Source organism: Nycticebus coucang, chromosome 13 (genome assembly GCF_027406575.1).
Source record: "Nycticebus coucang isolate mNycCou1 chromosome 13, mNycCou1.pri, whole genome shotgun sequence".
Lineage (NCBI taxonomy): Eukaryota > Metazoa > Chordata > Mammalia > Primates > Lorisidae > Nycticebus > Nycticebus coucang.
This window is the reverse complement of record NC_069792.1, coordinates 35,471,334-35,493,172: the sequence shown is the minus strand read 5'-3', so window position 1 is coordinate 35,493,172 and position 21,839 is coordinate 35,471,334.

Below are 21,839 nucleotides of genomic sequence, written 5' to 3'. Positions count from 1 at the left end.
TATATCTGCCATTCAATCCTGTAATCCCTCTACTGGGCATATACCCAGAAGACCAAAAATCACATCATAACAAAGATATTTGTACCAGAATGTTTATTGCAGCCCAATTCATAATTGCTAAGTTATGGAAGAAGCCCAAGTGCCCATCGATCCACGAATGGATTAATAAATTGTGATATATGTACACCATGGAATATTATGCAGCCATAAAGAAAGATGGAGACTTTACCTCTTTCATGTTTACTTTACCTTAGTAAAGTATCTCAAGAATGGAAGAAAAAGTACCCAATGTACTCAGCCCTACTATGAAACTAATTTAGGGTTTTCACAAGTAAGCTATAACCCAGTTACAACCTCAGAACAGGGGGAAGGGGGAAAGGGAGGGGAGGGAGGGGGAATGTGGGTAGAGTGAAGGGGATTGGTGGGATTACACCAGCGGTGCATCTTACAAGGGTATATGTGAAACTTGGTAAATGGTCTGTGAAGCTAGTGAATGATGCCCCATGAATATATCAATGTACAGAGCTGTGATTTAATAAAATAAATAAAATAAAAAATAAAAATAAATAAAGTTATTCTGCTGGGCTAACATATTGTAACTTAATTCTGGTTGCTGTATGCAATTAAAGCTAAATGAAATAAAAAAAAAATTGAATTCCTGGTGGGGGTGGGTGAAGGGGAGAGCAGAGAAAGAAGGTGGGAGGTGTGGGGAAAGGAAGATCAGAGAGAGGGAAGGAAGGAGGGGGGTTGAGCTTTAGTGGGTGCCACACCTTTTGGGGGCAAGACCCAATTTCAAGAAGGACTTTGCCAAACAAATGCAGTCAGTGTAACCTGGCTTATTGTACCCTGAATGAATCCCCAACAATTAAAAAAAAAAAGAAAAAAGAAAACATCACTACAGAGCAGTAATTCTTTGGAATACAATGAAAAATCCTTAATAAAATTCTATAAGACAAAATTCAGCAACATACAAAAATGATATTATAAACCACAACTAAATGAACCTTCTCAGTAATTCAAGATCTAGTCAATATAAAAATGTTATTCACATTGATATTGATATGACAAAGGGTAAAAAAAATTAACTTTTTGATGATGTTTTAAAAAATTATTTCTTGGGCTGGAAAAAGCATTTGACAAAATCCAACATGCTTTCATGATAAATGCACTTAATGAACTAAAATAGAAAAGAACTTCTTCAACATGATCAAAGCCATCTACATGATAATTGTGGAAAGACTAAAATTGTTTTCCCCAATGTGAGGAGCAAGGTAAAGATATCTCTTCCTGTCACTTCTATGTAACATTGTCCTGTAGGTTTTAGCAATGCAAATTAATCAATAGAAGGAAATGAATGATATCAGTATTGGACAGGAGGAAGAAAAGCAATCTTTATTTTCAAAGGATATAACTGTATCTAGTCACATACTCCACACAGCCACAGTCCCATGCCACATAACATTTGGGTCAAAAATGGACCGCATATGTAATAGTCCCATAAGATTATAATGGAGCTGCAAAGTTCCTGTTGCCTAGTGACACTGTAGCCATAATAACATTGTGATATAATTAAAAATAATAATAAATTTAGCATTACCTAAGTGCACAGTGTTTATAATATCTACAATGGGATACAGTAATATCTTTGGCCTTCACGTTCAGTCACCACTCATTGACTCACCCCAGCTGCTACTTCCAAACCTGCAAGCTCCATTCATAGTAAATGTCCTATACAGATGTACCATTTTTAAAATTTTCCTTTTATACTACTTTTTTTACCATATCCTTTTATGTTTAAATAAACAAATATCATTGTGTTACAATAACCTACAGTATTCAGTGCAGTAACATGCTGTATAAGTTTGTAGTCTATAAGCAGTGGGTGTATAAGTATATAAGTATATAAGCTATATCATATAGCTTGAGTGTGTAGTAGACTACACTATCTGTAGGTTTGTGTAGTACACACTATGACATTTGCACAATTACAAAATCACCTAATGATACATTTCTCAAAGCATACTGCCATCAGTAAGCAATGCATGAATGTGTGTGTGTGTGTGGATATATATATAAGAGTTATTAAAAATGATTAAAACTAATAAATTAGTTCATCAAGATTACAGGTTGCAAAATTATGTACAAAATTTGGTTGCATTTCTCTATACTAGCAAATAACATTTTTAAAATAAAATCAAATAAACAATGATAGATTAAAAAAGAATCAGCTACTTGGCTATAAATTTAACAGTATATTGTTAAATTTGTACACCAAAAACTACAAAATATTGTTTAAAGAAATTGAGAATACATAAATAGATGGAAAGATAGACCATATGACCCTTATTTATGTATCCAAAAATTTGTTATTGTTACAATGACAACAGTCCTCAAATTAATCTACATATTTAAAGCAATTCATATTAAAAGCAGATTAAAGTTTTATAAATTTATATTGAAATGCAAGAGACACAGTATAGACAAAACAATACAGAAAAAAAAGAAAATAACTTAGACTTCCCAATTTCAAAACTTATTACAAAGCTACATTAATCAAAACAGTGTGGTATGGGCACAAAGTTAGATATATAGATCAGTGGGATAGAAAGAAATACAGAGATAAACCCCTAAGTTAATCATTAACTAATTTTTCAAATGGGTACCCAGATAAGTTAATGGGAAACAATAGTCATTTTAACAAATGGCACTGAAAGAGTGGGATGGCCCCATGCAATAGAGTGAACTTGGACTTCTGTATGTACATATCACATATAAGCACACTGGACTGAAGTGTACTTCAAAATGGACTACAGTCATAAATGCAAAAAAAAAGAAAACCTAAAGAACTCTCAGATGATAACATTAAAGTAAATCTTCATGCCCTTGGTTAGAAAAGATTTCTTAGATATAAAAGTCAAAGCACAAGTTATAAAATAAAATAAAATTGCAGAATACATCAAAATTTTGCCCTAAAATATCAAGAAATGAAAAAATTGATCCAAGAATTGCAGAAAATATTTGAAAATCATATCTGCTAATGAACTGACACAAAATATTAAGAATTTATACAACTCGATAGTAAAAATGGAAAAATACGATTTAAAAAATGGGTAAAGGATTTAAAAAGATATTTATCCAAAGAATATATACAAATGATTATTAAACATATAAAAAATGCTGAATTGCATCATTTATCAGGAAAACGTAAAAGGAAACCATAAAGAAATATGACTTCAGACTCATCGGGGTGGCTTTAAAAAAAATAATGACAATAACAAGTCAAAACAAAAGGATGTGAAGAAACTGAAATTCACATAAATTGCTGGTGCAAATGTATAATGGAGTAGCTACTATGGAAAATATTTTAGTGATTCCTCAGAAAGTTAAACATATATTCACTGTTCAACCCAGAAATACCACTCCTAACTACATACCCAAGAGACCTGAAAACACAAAAACCCACACATGAATGTTAATAGTAGCATCATTCATATTAGCCAAACTTTGGAAACACCCCAAACATATGTAACTTAATGAATAGATAAAATAAAATGTTTTATACACTATATACACATAATGGAATAGTAATCAACAAAAAAGTGGAAGGATAGGATTGCAAATTAATACAAACTTTTTGGAAGGCAGGTATAGAGAATCCTCAATGAACTCAAATTGACTTCCATGATGCAAATGTGTCAAACGGTCTATGAACCAAGTGTATGGTGCCCCATGATCATACTAATGTACACAGCTATGATTTAATAAAAAAAAATAAAAAAATAAATAAATCAAATTGACTTCCGTTTAATACTGCAATTTCATTACTAGGCATCTACCCAGAAGAAAAGTATCATTTTATCATAAGGACAGTTGCTGTTTATTGTAGCTCAATTTGCAATCATCAAAATGTGGAAACAACCTAAGTATATTCGATATAGTAAGTAACCTAAGTATATTCAACCTGCAGTACATTCAGCCATTAAAAAAGATGGAGACTTTACATCTTTTGTATTAACCTGGATTGATTTGGAACATTCTTCCTAGTAAAGTATCACAAGAATGGAAAAGCAAGAATTCAATGTATTCAATTCTAATATAAAGCCAGCAGACTGTCTAATACATACCTACATAAGAGAAAAACTCAAACCAATTCAAGGTGGAGCAGGGGAAAAAGAGAGCAAGGAGAGGGATGGGGAGAGGGAGATGGGGGCTGAGGTGTATGACACACTTCCTGGGGTGGTACACAATTATAAGAGGAACTTTACCTAACAAATGCAAACAGTGTAGCCTAATTCTTTGTACTCTCAATGAACTGAAACAAACAAAAAAAGTGGTTGAAATAATGATACATGCTACAATATAGATGAACCTTAGAAACATTATGCTAAGTGAAAGATGGCAATACAAAAGTCTGAACATTGTATTACTCCATTTATATCAAATTTCTAGAATATAGAAATTTATAGAAAAAAATTAGTGATTTTTTTTAAGGTTTGGATGAGAGTTAAAAAATATTAATGGAGTTACTTTTAGGGGACAAAAATACTTTGAGGTTATATTGTGGTGAAACTGTACAACCCTATAAAGAACTCAAAAATATTGAAATGTACAGTTTTAATAGGTGAATTGGATAGTATAAAAATTATATCTCAATAAAGCTATTTTTTTTTTTTGTGGTTTTTTTTTTTTTTTTTTTTTTTTTTTTTGGCCAGGGCTGGGTTTGAACCCGCCACCTCCAGCATATGGGACTGGCGCCCTACTCCTTGAGCCACAGGCACCGCCCAATAAAGCTATTTTTTTTAAAGAATAAGGTGGTACTTTGAAAATTGGTTAAGTTTATTTTGACTTAAAGAGAGAAATGAAATCTGTCTAAACTAATAAAAAATAAATGCTATTTATTAGAGAAAAGTGAAACTGTTCTGAAATGAAGAATAGGCTTAGGACGTGAAAGAAAAACAGAACATCTGGAGTTCTGACAAGTAAGTTTACATACATTTTCTAGGTGCCACCAGGGAAGCCTCCATTCACAGCTTTATCAGGCTTTGTACCTTTTTACTTACTACAAAATGGGTCAGTTTGAGTGAAGTAGTCACATTTTCCACAAGAAACAAAAATATTTAAATACTATTTAAATATTTAAATACTAAATATATAAATAAACTTCCTAGTTTATCAGGAGAACAGGAAGATATCCTCAACTTGAAAAAGATTATCTACAAATGAAACAAAAAAGTCTACACCAACATTGTGTTTAATATTTAGACATTCATGGTGGCGCCTGTGGCTCAAAGGAGTAGGGCACTAGCCCCATATGCTGGAGGTGGCAGGTTCAAACCCAGCCCTGGCCAAACAAACAAACAAAAAAATAGGAACTCAAAAATTTCCCATTAAAACATAAAAAGTCAAAAATACCCCCTCTCACCAGCCCGGTGGCTCACACCTGTAACCCTAGCACTCTGGGAGGCTCAGGTGGGTGCATTGCTTGAGCTCAGGAGTTTAAGAACAGCCTGAGCAAGAATGAAATTCTGTCTCTACTAAAAATAGAAAAATTAGCCAGGTGTTGTGGCAGATGCCTGTAGTCTCAGCTACTCGGGATGCTGAGGCAAGAGGATTGCTTGAGCCTAGGAGTTTTAGGTTGCTGTGAGCTATGACACCACGGTATTCTACCCAGGTGACAGTGAGACTCTGTATTTCCTCTCATAACTGTTATTCAGTGATTCAGTTATTCAACCTCACACTGAGGATTCGAGGTAATCCAATAAGACTAAAAAGAAATAAAATAAATACAGCTTGGCAAGAAAGTAATAAAACTTTTCTTTGTAGAAAATCTGAAAGAATTACCAAATACCTCCTGTAACTAATAAGTAATTATAGCAAATTTTCAGAATATAAGATTAATATACAAAAGTGAATTGCCTTGTTCAGCAATGAACTAGTGGAATTTCAAATAAAAAAAGGAAAGAATAATTAACATTAGCACTCCCCTCAATAAAATACTTAGGTATAAATCCAACAAAACATGTACAGTGTCTATATTAAGAAAGTTACAGAACTCTGATGAAGGAATTTAAAGAAGAATTAAACATATAGAGTGATGCCCCATATGCATGGGTAGAAAGAATTAATATTTCAAGGTGCCAGTTCTTCTACATTTGATCTATAAAGTAAATGCAATCCCCATCAAAATCTCAGCTAGGTATTTTGTAAATATGGACAAACTAATTATGAAGTTTACATGGAGAAGCAAAAGACTCAGGATAGCCAACATGATATTGAAGGGAAGAGCAAAGTTGGAAGATTGACACTACCTAACCTCAGGACTTGCTATAAAGCGATAGCAACCAAGGTGGTATGTTATCAGTCTAAGAGTGAACTGATCAGTGAAAGAGAAGAGGAAGCCACATAAAGTCACAGTCTCTGACAGAGAAGGAAATGCAGTACAATGGAGAAAAGAAATTTTTTAACAAGTAGTGCCGAAACAACTGGAATTCACACTCAAAAAATAAACCTAGGCCAGAATTTTACACTAGTTCCCCAAATTAACTCAAAATCGTTTCTAGACCTAAAAGTAAAACACAAAACTATAAAACTCCAGGAAGACAGTATAGGAAAAATCTAGATGACCTTGTGTTCGGCAATGACTTTTTAAAGATAACAAAGACATAATCCATGAAAAAAAGTCAATAAGCTCTACTTTATTAAAAATCAAAATGTCTACTCTGTCAAAGTCACTGTTTAAAGAATGAAAATATACAGCCCACATCGGAAGAAAATATTTACCAAAAGACATATCTGATGGAGGACTCTTAGCCAAAATATAGAAAAACTCTAACAATTCAACAATAAGAAAACAAATAACCCATTTTATAAAATGAGCCTAAGACCTTACCAGACAACTCATCAAAGAAGATATAGCAAATAGTATAAGTAAGATGCTCCACATTATATGTCATCGGGGAAATGCAAACCATAGGAAAAATGAGATAGTAGTACACAACTATTAAAATTACCAAAATTGAAAACACTAGCAACAGCAAATTTTGGGAAGGTTATGAAGCAACAGGAACTCTCATTTATTGTCATTAGGAATGCAAAATATTACAGCTACTTAGGAAAACAGCGTAGCAGTTTCTTATAAACACACTTTTGTCATACAATCCAGCAATCATGTTCCTTATTATTTACCCAGAGTTGAAAACGTTCGTCCACACAAAAACTAGCACCTAGATGTTTATGACGGTTTCATTCATAATTCTAAAACTTGGAAGAAACCAAATGTCCTTTAAGAGGTGAATGGATAAAGTTGTGGTATACCCCCACAATGGAATATTATTCAGTACTATAAAAAGGCCTATTACACATGAAAAGACATGGAGAAAACTTAATTTCATATTACCAAATTAAAGAAGATAGTCTGAAAATGTTACATACAATTCCAAATATAGGATATTCTAGAAAAGAAAACTACAGAGAAAGTAAAAATTATCAGCAGCCTTCAGAGGAAGGGATGACTAGGCAGAACATGAGGGATTTTTAGGGCAATGAAAGAATTCTGGACAGTACTACAATGGTGGGCATTTGTAATTACAGATTGGTGCAAACCCATAGAATGTACAACACTAAATGTGATTCCTAATGCAAACTTTGAACTCTGGATGGGGAAGATGTGTCAATGTATGTTCATAAATTGGAGTGAATATATGACTGTGGTAGAGGATATTGATAATGGGGGAGAATATGATGATGTTGGACCAGGTGAGACTATGGGAAATCTATGTACATTTTATTTAATTTTTCTGTAAACCTAAAACTTCTCTGAAAAAAAAAAAAACCTATTACACCCTCTCCCTAGACTCAGCGAGGAAGAAATAGAGCTCCTGAACAGACCAATTTCAAGCACTGAGATCAAAGAAACAATAAAAAATCTTCCAACCAAAAAATGCCCTGGTCCAGATGGCTTCACTCCAGAATTCTATCAAACTTTCAAGGAAGAGCTTCTTCCTGTACTGTAGAAATTATTCCAAAAAATCGAGGAAGAAGGAATCTTCCCCCAACACATTCTATGAAGCAAACATCACCCTGATATCAAAACCAGGAAAAGACCCAAACAAAAAGGAGAATTTCAGACCAATCTCACTCATGAATATAGACGCAAAAATACTCAACAAGATCCTAGCCAATAGATTACAGCTTATCATCAAAAAAGTCATTCATCATAATAAAGGAGGCTTCATCCCAGGGATGCAAGGCTGGTTTAACATATGCAAGTCCATAACGTTATCCACCATATTAACAGAGGCAAAAATAAAGATCACATGATCCTCTCAATAGATGCAGAAAAAGCATTTGATAAAATCCAGCATCCAGTTCTAATTAGAACACTGAAGAGTATAGGCATAGGTGGCACATTTCTTAAACTGATTGAAGCTATCTATGACAAACCCACAGCCAATATTTTACTGAATGGAGTAAAACTGAAAGCTTTTCCTCTTAGAACTGGAACCAGACAAGGTTGTCCTCTGTCACCTTTACTATTCAACGTAGTGCTGGAAATTCTAGCCAATACAATTAGGCAAGACAAGGAAATAAAGGGAATCCAAATGGGAGCAGAGGAGGTCAAACTCTCCCTCTTTGCTGACGACATGATCTTATACTTAGAGAACCCCAAAGACTCAACCACAAGACTCCTAGAAGTCATCAAAAAATACAGTAATGTTTCAGGATATAAAATCAATGTCCACAAGTCAGTAGCCTTTGTGTACACCAATAACAGTCAAGATGAGAAGCTAATTAAGGACACAACTCCCTTCACCATAGTCTCAAAGAAAATGAAATACCTAGGAGTATACCTAATGAAGGAGGTGAAGGACTTCTATAAAGAAAACTATGAAATCCTCAGAAAGGAAACAGCAGAGGATATTAACAAATGGAAGAACATACCATGCTCATGGATGGGAAGAATCAACATTGTTAAAATGTCTATACTTCCCAAAGCAACCTACCTATTCAATGCCATTCCTATCAAAATACCAACATCATACTTTCAAGATTTGGAAAAAATGATTCTGCATTTTGTATGGAACCGGAAAAAACCCCATATAGCTAAGGCAGTTCTCTGTAACAAAAATAAAGCTGTGGGCATCAGCATACCAGATGTTAGTCTGTACTACAAAGCCATAGTGCTCAAGACAGCATGGTACTGGCACAAAAACAGAGACATAGACACTTGGAATCGAATTGAAAACCAAGAAATCAAACTAACATCTTACAACCACCTAATCTTTGATAAACCAAACAAGAACATACTCTGGGGGAAAGACTCCCTATTCAATAAATGGTGTTGGGAGAACTGGATGTCTACATGTAAAAGACTGAACCTGGACCCACACCTTTCCCCACTCACAAAAATTGATTCAAGATGGATAAAGGACTTAAATTTAAGGCATGAAACAATAAAAATCCTCAAAGAAAGCATAGGACAAACACTGGAAGATATTGGCCTGGGGAAAGACTTCATGAAGAAGACTGCCATGGCAATTGCAACAACAACAAAAATAAACAAATGGGACTTCATTAAACTGAAAAGCTTCTGTACAGCTAAGGAGACAATAACCAAAGCAAAGAGACAACCTACACAATGGGAAAGGATATTTGCATATTTTTAATCAGACAAAAGCTTGATAACTCGCATCTATAGAGAACTCAAATTAATCCACATGAAAAAAGCCAACAATCCCATATATCAATGGGCAAGAGACATGAATAGAACCTTCTCTAAAGATGACAGATGAATGGCTAACAAACACATGAAAAAATGTTCATCATCTCTATATATTAGAGAAATTCAAATCAAAACAACCCTGAGATATCATCTAACTCCAGTGAGAATGGCCCACATCACAAAATCTCAAAACTGCAGATGCTGGCGTGGATGTTGAGAGAAGGGAACACTTTTACACTGCTGGTGGGACTGTAAACTAGTACAACCTTTCTGGAAGGAAGTATGGAGAAACCTCAAAGCACTCAAGCTAGACCTCCCATTTGATCCTGCAATACCATTACTGGGCATCTACCCAGAAGGAAAAAAATCCTTTTATCATAAGGACACTTGTACTAGACTGTTTATTGCAGCTCAATTTACAATCCCCAAAATGTGGAAACAGCCTAAATGCCCACCAACCCAGGAATGGATTAACAAGCTGTGGTATATGTATACCATGGAATACTATTCAGCTATTAAAAAAAATGGAGACTTTACATCCTTTGTATTAACCTGGATGGATGTGGAAGACATTATTCTTAGTAAAGCATCACAAGAATGGAGAAGCATGAATCCTATGTACTCAATTTTGATATGAGGACAATTAATGACAATTATGGTTATGGGGGGGGAACAGAAAGAGTGAAGGAGGGAGGTGGGTGGGGCCTTGCTGTGTGTCACACTTTATGGGGGCAAGACATGATTGCAAGAGGGACTTTACCTAGCAATTGCAATCAGTGTAACCTGGCTTATTGTACCCTCAATGAATCCCCAACAATAAAAAAAAAAAAAGAAAAAAAACTTTTTTTTAAAAACCCACAATTTTAATGCCAAATTCTTCTAAAAATCTTTTTACCAAGTCTTATCCAGAAAATAGCTTAAATTCGGTTAGCAATAAATATTTAATCAATTTATTTCCCTGTGACTGGCCAAACTCATTCTGTTATAATTTTTCTTTACTTTGGATCCAAAGCTTTAGGGAACAAAATCTTCTTTGGTATTTGAAAATGTAGTGATTTTATTTCTCTTAAGTGTAAAAGATTTTATTAATGACAGGACACGTAGAAGACTGAAACTGGACCCACACCTTTCACCATTAACTAAGGTAGGCTCTCATTGGATTAAAGATTTAAATTTAAGACATGAAACTATAAAAATACTAGAGGAGAGTGCAGGGAAAACTCTTGAAGAAATCAGCTTGGGTGAATATTTTATGAGGAGGACCCCCCAGGCAATTGAAGCACCATCAAAAATACACTACTAGGACCTGATCAAACTAAAAATCTTCTGCACAGCCAAGAACACAGTAATTAAAGCAAGCAGAGAGCCCTCAGAATAGGAGAAGATATTTGCAGGTTATGTCTCCGACAAAGGTTTAAATGCCAGAATCCACAGAGAACTGAAACGTATAAGCAAGAAAAGAACAAGTGATCCCATCTCAGGCTGGGCAAGGGACTTGAAGAGAAACTTCTCTGAAGAAGACCAGTGCACAGCCTACAGACATATGAAAAAATGCTCATCATCCTTAATCATCAGAGAAATGCAAATCAAAACTACTTTGAGATATCTTCTAACTCCAGTAAGATTAGCCCACATCACAAAATCCCAAGACCAGAGATGTTGGCGTGGATGTGGAGAAAAGGGAACACTTCTACACTGCTGGTGGGAATGCAAATTAATACATTCCTTTTGGAAAGATGTTTGGAAAACACTTAGAGATCTAAAAATAGATCTGCCATTCAATCCTATAATTCCTGTACTAGGTATATACCCAGAAGACCAAAAATCACATTATAACAAAGATATTTGTACCAGAATGTTTATTGCAGCCCAATTCACAATTGCTAAGTCATAGAAAAAGCCCAAGTGGCCATCGATCCACGAATGGATTCATGAATTGTGGTATATGTACACCATGGAATATTATGCAGACTTAAAGAAAGGTGGAGACTTTACCTCTTTCATGTTTACATAAATGGAGCTGGAACATATTCTTCTTAGTAAAGTATCTCAAGAATGGAAGAAAAAGTATCCAACGTACTCAGCCCTACTATGAAACTAATTTATGGCTTTCATATGAAAGCAATAACCCAGTTATAACCTAAGAATATGGGGAAGGGGGAGAGGGAAGGGAGGGAGGGGTAAGGATGGGCGGAGGGAGGGTGATTTGTGGGATTACTCCTACGGTGCATCTTACAATGGTACATGTGAAACTTAGTAAATGTAGAATATAAATGTCTTAACACTATAACTAGGAAAATGCCAGGAAGGCTATGTTAACCAGTGTGATGAAAATATGTCAAATGGTCTATAAAACCAGTGTATGGTGCTCCATGATCGCACATGTACACAGATATGATTTAATAATAAAATTTCAAAAAATAACAGGACACATTTCTTTTTTTCAGGCACCAGAGTTTATTGTTTTTTATTAACAGGAATACCTGCAAAAGGTATTAAAATGAAACAAACAAAACCCAAAGGGTATAAAATGTAAAGTTAAGTCTTTTTATTCACTCTGGTTGAACTACCTAGAGGAAATTATTTAATGACAATTTTGGGAGACTTTTAAAAAATCAACTTTATTTAAAGAAATAAACCATACAATGGCTCATTACTTCATCACCCAGATAATTAACATTATTTATTTTACATGAATACAGAAAATTTATTTACCTGGCCATAAACTAATACTAAAAGCAAATCTATTTGCCAATCTATCTATCCATCTTTTCCTTTCATTGTATACTGTTTTTTTCTTCTGTTAATTGTATATTTAAATATAGAATGTTGCCTATTTTTCTATTTGATTATCTGTGGGTTTTTCTTTTTCTTTTTGAATACAAGTTTTCTTGATCTCTTAAAACTCACCAGGAAGAGCATACACTATTTCTGTGCTGCAAGTATTTTCTCCCTCGATATTCATGACATTTACATTTCTTGGAAATACAAGTATCCATCAAGTATGTCTTTATTTTTCGTATTACGTAGCTTAATGCTTTCCAGGCAACCCTCATATGCATAAAAGGAAAATAAGGAAATATATGAGGTGTAAACACAGAAAAATTCTTAAGGAAAAGAAAAATACTGAAGCTAAAATATAATGAAGACAGGTGTAAAAGTGCCACCTCCGATCTGGAAGCTTGCATGGAAAGAAAAAATAAATAGAAGAGGAAAGGAAATTGTGATTAAAACTATCTCAGAATTGAAAAAGATGATTCCACCCTACAAAATGAAAGTTTTCATCACAAAAAAAAGTAAGAACAATAAGAATAAGAGAAAACAAAGTCACATATTTTTAAGAAGACTAGAAACAGCATTTTCTTCTAAAATTCTTATAGTTTCGTATCTTAGGTTAAAGTCTGTTATCCGTTGTCAGTTAGTTTTTGTGAGTTTTGAGCGATTCAAATCCTGTTTCAGTTTTACACATGGGTTATCCGGTTTTCCCAATACCCTTTATTAAATATAGATTCTTTTCCCCATTGTGTATTATTGCTTGCTTTGTTGAAGATCAGATGTCAATATGAGGATAGTTTTATATCTGGGTTTTCTCTTTGCTCCATCAGTCCATGTCTCTGCATGTAGGAGGAAACAGGAGTGGAGGCGTGAATTCACATCTAATGGGCACAATGTGTGCCATCTGCCTGGCAGGCACACTGATAACTTTGACTCCAACTGTACAAGAGCAATTCAGGTAACTAAAACATATGCATCCCTGTAATGTTCTGAAAGTTTAAAAAAGAATGATGAACAACAAATAAAAGAAGATCAGAAACATAGAAAAAAGAAATTGAAAACATTATTCTTTAAATGAACACAGATCATCTTCATACAAAATTACAATAGAATAATATTCTCAAAATATTAAAGGAAAGTATATATTTGAATGAAGATTTTAGTGTCCAGCTAAACTTCATTTAAATGCAAAAGCAAGATAAAGATAACCATAGATACAAAAGATTGAGTTTTAAAACCTTTTGAGAAAAAAACTAAAAAGAATCCAGAAGGAAATTGTATGTACTCTCTACCACAGTAATACATTACTAACTTTGAGATATGTATCAATAAACAAAGCAAAATAATAGATGTTTGATACATAGAATGTCTAATTGCGGATCTGCATACATCCTTCAAAGATTAAATATCCACCAGAGCAGCTGTCTATGGTGAAAGTAGGGGTGAGAATCGGAGTGAGCGTGGGAGGTGAACAGGAAGAATAAAACCAGAAACCATCTTTGCGTAAATTGAGGAATTAATATGCCATTTGTATATCTGTAGTCCGCTCTCCCACTCCTCCCAAAAATGAAGCAAAAATGTTCCAATAGAGCTCTAAAAACAGGTGAACTACAAGGAGACTTTGACTCACACAATTATAGTTAGAGAATTTATTGCATCACTTGTAGAAACAGATAAAGCTGAATGCAAAAGTCACAAAGATTTAAATAACTAAACACAAAATACACAAATATTTAAATAAATAAATAAACATGAGCTAATAAGTGTACAGAAGCTGTATGTAAACAATTTATTATTTGTAAACATTCAAAACAATCACAAAAATTTTGTCTGAATTGAAATGAATAGTTCAATAATTCAAAAATATCATATAGTGTTAACAGATATTACCAGATGGGAAATGACATTTTTTCAATGTCCAAAACTATCTACTAATTAATATCAGGAATATAAAAGGCACTACTGATAATATACAACAAACAGAAAAACCAGTAGAAAAATGAGCAAAGTCTATAGGTAGCCTGCATTCAAGTGGGAAATCCTAATGACTTAGAAATACATACACGCTCAGTCTCAGATTAAGTTGGCCAAACATTATAGGTAAATACAAAAATTCTCATACATATGGCAAAAAAGGATACTTCATTCTCCATTAATCAGAGGCCAAGCTGATTTTGAAGATTATTATGCAGTATTTAGGGGGAATACTTATGTAGGCATGTGTGGGGCTATTCACCTCTGCACTGTTTGAAGTAGATTGGAGCCGAAGCAAATAAAATGAACCTCATTTAGAAAAATGAAAAAAGGCAAAGATTGTGGATTTATAAAGGAAAAAACTATATGAGAGACAAATGCTATGTGACATATGCATACACACACACTTACATACACACACACACACACACACACACATGCACACGCACACCATTGTGAATAGTATTTATTATAAAATCCAGTGCTTACCTTGTGGTCACCTGCCTCCCTCAATACCATTAGATTGATTGGTCTAGAATTTTAGTTCTTTCATGATATAGAATTATTTTAGAGTGGGATTAATCATGATAACATTTTCTACCTTTCTTTTTTTAATTAAGTCAAAAATACATAAATCATGTATACATTAATGTATTTATGAGGTACAAGGTGCTGATATTATATGCAATTTGGAATTTTTGCTCATCTTTATTTTCCATATTTCCTTTGGCTCTTCTGGCAAAGAAGAGTTTGGATAGGTCAAGATTACAAATGGTGAGGGCCTGGACTAAGACAGGATCAGGGTTGGTACTGAAAGGAGTCTCCAGCTGGGTACGGACTGTCAGGCTCACTGCACAACAGAGATTATTCAAAAGATTCAAAGGATGATCAGTTTAGTGTTATTTGAAACTTGTTCTGCCAAACTTGTATATTGTGAAGAGCAGCCCGGATTGCTGTTCTGCGCAGTAATGCCCAGAGCCATCATCAAGCACAACCCCCTAGTCAGTGGAAAAGTAATCATGCCCCAACATTACCCTACAATAATAGAGCCAGCTATTTTTCATAGCCAGTGCTTCTTAGCACAGACTTTTTAATGTGTGTAATTATGTAATAGAAATCCTCTCATAGTAGGAACAGAAGATTGCCTCTGAGTGCAAGAGTCTGAGCATCCATGCTAGTTTCCATGGTGAGGCTAGTACAGAAGTCCACAGTATAGCTCCAACTAAATAAAAAATATTAACCTCTTCAGTGGCCACTGCTTTTATTTTTTCACTTGCTCAATATGTGTATGTTTCATGTTGAAATCAGATACTATTGCCTTACCCACCTAATTCAGTCCCCTTCATTTTTTTTTATCCTAGGATGAATTATTGATCCATCTATCAATCATCAAGTGAGAGGGGGAGGACACATTTTACCTTAGAACTTGCCAATTTTTTGTGTAAATTGTTTTGAAAATTTTTTCAGGACTAAAGTGATCAGAAAATGTGGGTATTTGTAGAGTCCATATTTAAAAGTAAATGGATATGCTATATCATCATTTTAAGACTTGTTTATAGACTATTAGGTGGTTAAACCTAATAATTTAACCATCTCTGGTTAAAGCATTTCTGTATTTCAGGAGGGTTCCTTCTTTTATCCCTGTTAATTCAAGAAATCTGTGTTTGAAACTGGGATTCAAATTTTTTAATAGAAATTAACATATTCTGAAGCTATAACACTTCTCAGATTTTCACTCACAAGCACACAGTACTCTCCAAAATACTCAAACTCTGTCTTTTTGTGTAAAATACTAGACTATATCATCAATAAAGAATACATTTGTGCTATAAAAGACTTAAAATACAAACCCAGCTCGTTCCAGGAATTTGTATTTATCATCACTAGGTAGGCAGGAGATTTGTGTCTGATCTCCCAGTTTTCTAAAGATATGCACTAACTTCCATTCTTCGCCAAAATCATTGTAGAAGAAATTTCCCTAAGAAATTTTTCCTTCTTCATCTAAAGCTCACATTTAAACTTCAATCTAGTTTAAACATAAATTTAAAACATTAGTCTAAACTTCACATCTAATACCTTAGAAACAATCAGAGAAGTTCTTCTTATCTGTTCCAGTGGAAGAGCCCTATTTTCTGCCCCTGCCCTCGCAGTGTTTGAGTTGCCATACCATCACGTCCCACATTATGGAATCCATGAAACACAATGAGTCTGTTGCCTGCCCAGCTTATTCTTCTTTAGCACATGAGTTTGTAATTTGCTGAAGGCAGTGGTCATCCTGGGCAAGTGGTGGGAGGGTGTTCCCCCCCATCTCTGTGGATTTCCCTATATTGATTACAGAGAAATTTCCCAAACAGTTGGGTTTCATATTGGAATGGTGTAATTTCTCTTTCTACTTAACATTTAATGTCTTTTTGTGTGTACATATATATGTAAACTTTAGAAAAATGTGTGCATATATACAGGTAGATACACAACCATGAGTGCATTACACATTTATAGCAAGAAAAAAAATCCTAAATTATTTAACTCAATTCTATTTATTTTATGTGTATATAAACTTCTTCTGCCACATCTCAGGCGAGAGATCATTAAATATCTTCTTAAATATCCCTAAAGGTGTACAATTGATTATTACTTAAAATTCTGTCAACTGTAACTGTATAGTTAATGCCCCCAATAAATTCTAATCTTTATATAACATTTACCCACTGGGTCTGGTGTTCCCCTCCAGAAGCACACAATACATTTTCTCCAAGATAAAGTGAATGACATGGGGCTTTTCAGGGCAATTTTATTATATGCATTTTTATTTCCAAAGTACAAATTAATAGCCAAAATACTTGATCAAAAACTGAATAGTCACTAAGCCAAGGTTCCCTGTTTTATAACTTTCTGATTTATGGGAACAAATTTGTAAAAAATGTATGATAGTAACAATAGAATTATTTCTAGGAAGCCACTGAATAAAAAGTTGGATAAACACTCTAGCAGACTTCTGAAGAATGCCTAAAAAGAGTAACTCTAATAAGGCAAATCCTTAATAAGAAAAACTAGAAAATAAAAGATACAGTTGGAGGTAACATAAAAACATGTGTGACTTTTTAGTTTTGTGTCAAAAGAGCATGTAAAAGTTACATAACTCTTTGTACAATGAGAATTCTAAGAGCTGAACTGGGAGCTGTGACAGATGTTACTAAGAAATAAATTCTCAAATTATCATTTCCCTCTGGACAGTGAGTCATAGGATAGAGAATATCATGTTTTCTTATACCACCTGGGGATACAAGTCTTAGTGACAATCAAAAAAAAATAGTAATAATAATAAAAAGAAGAAATAAGGCAGGTATAATAATTTAAAATGAACATTGTATCAGTGATAGCAATAGGAAATAGGGAGGAAAATTTTAAACAAGAGTCTGTGATTTTTCCCCTCTCTGGGGTTCTTTGTTACCTCAACTCTTGGATATTCAAATAGATTTGATAATACTCTCAGCTTTGAATTTCAATGTACTAAAAAAATGAACAAATGAAAGATGACCAGAGGTGGTTTTTTGAAAAGAACAAAATTTAGAAACCTCAGAATGAAAATATCTTTGGTCAGGACACACAACAGTTGAATCATATTATATAAATGTTCTTCTAACATCTCAGTGCTTGGTCAGTTTGTTTAGTTTCATTCTTTTTTCAATTTTTCAATCATCCTGGACCAGGGAAGCTGATTTTGCCCTCTATAACAAGCTAAATATGGGCTGTCTACCAAGAGTCTCAGACACATACCCAGAAAATTCAAAAACAGTACTGTTTATTAATAGTCACATGATTTAATTAAAATAAAATTTTCAAGCGTCTGTATGCCAGGCAATTTAATTGTTGCTAAGGTTCAGAAAATCAATAAATGTGACCATTGTATGTGAACACATACACATAAGCTCCAAGTCTGTTACTTAGGACATGATACATTTCACCAAATCTCCCTAAAATTTATTTCCTTTTCTCTGAAGTGGAGATAGTCACGTTTCAAAAAAATTATTGGAAGAGCATGTAAGATAATATATGTACACATTGAATATCCTACAAGAAACACAGTTGGCTCTCTATATCCATGGATTCCATATTTGCAGACTCAACCAACTGCTGATCAAAAATATTTGAGAGGAAAATAAAAACTAACAATACAATAAAAATAATAGTATCTATGAGTTTAATATAAACAAAATAGCATAATATAACAGCTATGTACCTAGCAATTTACATTGTATTAGGTTCTATAAGACATCTAGACCTGATAGTATACAAGAGAATATATATAGATTATGTGCAAATAGCACATCATTTTATATACAGGACTTGAGCTTCTACATATTTTGATATCCATGGAATCTTGGGACAAATTTCCCATATATACTGAGGGACAACTGTATTTAATAAATATCAGTTATTAATTTTTGGCTATTATTACATACAGTTGGTTTTCTAAATCGCTTTTAGAGCTCATGATATATTGCAACAGCTTCTTCATCATGTTCAGATAAACTATGTACCCTAGTTAATGAATCATTGACAATACCAAAAATTATTTATCCCAAGATCTTTTTATTTAAATTTGTACTTAGTTCCTTATAATTTTTTAGCCTCAGTCTTGCTTCTTACCTCTTCTTTCTCTAGGGTTCATACATACTTATAGCACACAAAAACATACAACAGGGGGTGGAGACAAGATGGCTGACTGGAGCCAGCTTTCCACAGAGGCTCCCATCCAGAAGGAGAATTAAAGGACAGAAGTTTAGCACTAACCTGGTGGATTGGAGCTGAGCCAAGAGAGAAGGTTGAAGAATGCATATCAATCCTGCTGAGGCAAGCTGCGACCCCAAGGATACAAACAAAAGGTACAAAATCCATTGCCAAGCATACAGGAGGCCCCTCCCCAATGAGAACGGCTCACAGCACACTTTCTACAAATGAGCAGAGTTCAAATATCCTCCCATTTTATCCCACAGGAGAGACCCTCTAAAAACCGGACTTCCTTCCCTTACTAGGGTGCCATGGCACTCTCCTGCCAGGCATAAAACTGTATAAAACTGTATACATTCTCTACCTGCAGTTCTGAACTCCCAGCACTCCCCTCCACTCTCAGTCCGAGGTCTGGAAGCCTTTCCCCCATAGAGCCCAGATTCTTGGGTATTTTCTGGACAGGTATAGACAGGGCATGGACTGCTGCTGGTCAGTGCTGATTCTGCGGCAGAGGACTAGGGAGAAGATAGTCAGCTGAGAGCGAACCATACAGGAGTGGTGGTGCCCCGAGGCACAGAGCAGCAGCTATGGTGGGAACAATAGGGTTCACACCCCTGGAGATATTCTGTGAAGTTGTTTGTTCTGTCAGTAACATCAATCAGGGGAGCTGGAACTGAGTGAACCACCCCAGCCTCCATTAAGCACCCAAGGTTGTCAGGACTCACATACCCCTGCTGGATAGTGGCAGAAAGCAGTGGTCTGGCTGAGGAGACACAGATCTCCCTGTGACTCAAGCAAGCACAAACCCCTGAGCATCTGCTCATTGGAGGGAACTAGGTCACAGCCCTATGGGATTATCAGTGACTGGGTGTGAAAGACGTGCAAGGTGGGGAAGGAGGCATCAACCTTCTCAGACTAATTTATTTGCTGGGTGGGTCCTTCTGACCTCACGGAGAACCTGAGTGAGTTATACTTGAGCTGTCAGCAGACCCCTGCTATCCAGTTGTTGGAGACCTTTTGAACTCTACCACCTGAGACAAGTGCTGACTGAGACAATCCATTTGGACCTATTGAACTGGGCCAATTGCCAGAGGACTATCCAAGTGGTACCCTGGGTGTGTGGTTATAGAAATGTTTGATTTTCCTTTTCCAATTGTTGCCTGTGGGGAGCAGGGTGACTTAATTCCTGGTATTTCTCCACAGCTGAGACTTCAACCCAGAGTAACTGATTCACTAGGGTAGGACCGAGACCAGCTGAAAACAAGACAGAGCCACTTAGCCCCACCACACCAAGCAGGTCCCCAGTTTCACCAAGCAGGTACAGACACCTGTCCCAGCTTTTGGGCAAAGGGCTGGTTAATCACTACTCCTGGAGCCCCCAACTTAACTTCTCTTTATCTGCTCATCTAGTCAAATGGTGTAAAATAATCATGGGGCAGAATCTTTGGAAAAACTCGGTAAGATGAATAACAAGAGTAGATCAACCCCACCCCCACCCCCCAACCAAAGGAAAGATATGGCGGACACAACTGAGCAAAGATTTTGACACATTAAGACGAGAATTTGCAACCCTAAAAATCTGAAAAATACAGTAGATCCCTCAGTAACAGACTACAGCAAGCAGAAGAAAGGATTTCTGACATTGAATACAAAGCTTTTGAACACTCTAAAACTCACAAAGAGGAAGAAAAATGGAGAGCAAAAATGAATCATTCTCTCAGGGAGCTCTGGGATAATTCAAAGAAAATTAATATTTGCTACATAGGAATCCCTGAAGGCGACGAAGTGGCTTTGCAAGGCACAGAGGCTCTTCATGAAATTATGAAAGAGAACTTGCAACTTTCCAGAGATTCTGAAATTCAGATATCAGACAGTTTCAGAACCCCCTGCATGACTCAACTCAATCAACATATCCCCCAGGTACATTATAATTAACTTCACTAAAATTAATATGAAGGAGAAAATTCTGAAAGCAGCCAGACATAAGAAAACCATAACCTACAAAGGAAAGAATATTGGAATGACTGCAGATTTCTCTGCTGAAACATTTCAAGCTAGAAGAGGGTGGTCATCGATTTTTACTCTCCTAAAACAAAATAACATTCAACCCAGTATCCTGGATCCAACTAAACTGAGTTTCATTTATGATGGAGAAATTAAATACTTTAATGACATTCAAATGTTGAAGAAATTGGCCATAACTAAACCAGCTCTCCAGGATATTCTCAGACCTATCTTCCATAATGACCATTGCAATCCTCTGCCACCAAAGTAAACTCACTCGGAAACATTTGTATAGGAGAGACATTTGTTAAACTGATAGAGGACATCTACAGCAAACCACAGCCAATATCATATTGAATGGAGTTAAATTGAAATCATTTCCACTCAGATCAGGAACCAGGCAAGGTTGCCCATTGTCTCCACTGCTCTTTAACATTGTAATGGAAGTTTTAGCCATCACAGTGAAGGACGAGGTGATCAAGAGTATCCATATAGGGTCAGAAGAGATCAAACTTTCACTCTTCACAGATGATATGATTGCATATCTGAAAAATACCAGGGATTCTACTACAAACCTCTTAGAAGTGATCAAGGAATACTGCAGTGTCTCAGGTTACAAAATCAACACTCATAA